Source organism: Sinocyclocheilus rhinocerous, unplaced genomic scaffold, assembly GCF_001515625.1.
Source record: "Sinocyclocheilus rhinocerous isolate Xijiao unplaced genomic scaffold, SAMN03320098_v1.1 scaffold3220, whole genome shotgun sequence".
In the NCBI taxonomy this organism is placed as follows: Eukaryota; Metazoa; Chordata; class Actinopteri; order Cypriniformes; family Cyprinidae; genus Sinocyclocheilus; species Sinocyclocheilus rhinocerous.
In genome coordinates, this window is record NW_015648158.1 from 385792 (window position 1) to 387124 (window position 1333).

General features: G+C 49.5%; 1 pseudogene; it reads right to left on the minus strand.

Moving 5' to 3' along the window:
* The window catches only part of LOC107709667 (small G protein signaling modulator 1-like), a 21467-nt pseudogene that overhangs the window by 19335 nt on the left and 799 nt on the right, over positions 1-1333 (minus strand).

Sequence of the window (1333 nt, forward strand, 5' to 3'; positions counted from 1 at the left end):
ACACACACACACAGACACTCACACACAGATACAGACACACAGACACTCACACAAAATCATACACAGACACTCACACACACACACAGACACTCACACACAATCATACACACATAGACACACACACACAGATACACACACACAGACACACAGACACACAATCATACACACACACATACACAGACACTCACACACACAGGTTGTCCATCGAAGTCCGATGACGACGTCCACGCCTTTATCGGTGAGATCTTTGATGGCTAAACAGTCCTATCCTGGACCCACACACTCGATTGCAGGTGGGGCATATGTATGTAATGGTAGTAGTGATGGCTGTATTTCTCCTGGCTCGCTTCTGCAGTCTTCTGATTGTCCTCTCCATCTCCAGCGTACGAACCCCATCTCTACACAGTTTTTGCCAGATGGTACGGTCAGCAGCAACAACCTCCAGGTCCTCGGGTCTGATCTTACACTTCTTCAAGGTGTTCTTCATCTGATCCTTATATCGCTTCTTCGGCCCCCCAGCTGAACGTCGACCATGATGTAGCTGGCCGTTTAGCACTCTGCGGGCAGGCGACATGGGGGCATCCTTATCACGTGCCCCAACCACTGCAGCTGGCACTGGGTGATCATGGCCTCAATACTTCTACAGTTGGTCTTTTTAAGTATTTCAGTGTGAGGCACACGATCACGCCAGGTAACTCCCAGAATGCGCTGAAGGCAGCTTATATGGAAGTGCTCTAGATTTATAAAAGAAAGATACAGCTTTACGATTCTCTCCGGAAAATGCCGAGCTCCTGGAGGCGCGTCGTGGGCGGAGCTAAAGAGTGACGAGCACTTGAGCTCCGAATGCCAACAAAACAGACATTTGATGCTGTTTCACTTACCGTCTCATTGTGGAGAAGCTTGGTGACACACAGGAGGAAGATGTTAATGAGCACTGGTGCTAGCACACACCCCTGCCTCACCCCTGTGCGCACAAGGAAGGGCTCGGACTCTTGTCCGCCTATGGACACCCGAGCGGTCATCCCATCATGGAACTGGCGGAGGATGTTAACAAATTTATTGGGACAGCCAAAACTGAGGAGTACATCCCATAAGAGCTCTCTTTGCATGGTGTCGAATGCTTTTGAGAGATCGACAAAGGCCATAAACATGTCCTGATGTTGCTCCCGACACTTTTCCTGAAGCTGCCGGGCTGTGAAGATCATGTCGATCGTGCTCCTATTCTTCCTAAATCCACACTGGGATTCAGGCAGCATTGACTCAGTGATGTTGTTAATGAGTCTATGAAGCATCACCTTGGCCAGGACCTTACCACCCACAGAAAGGAGTGATA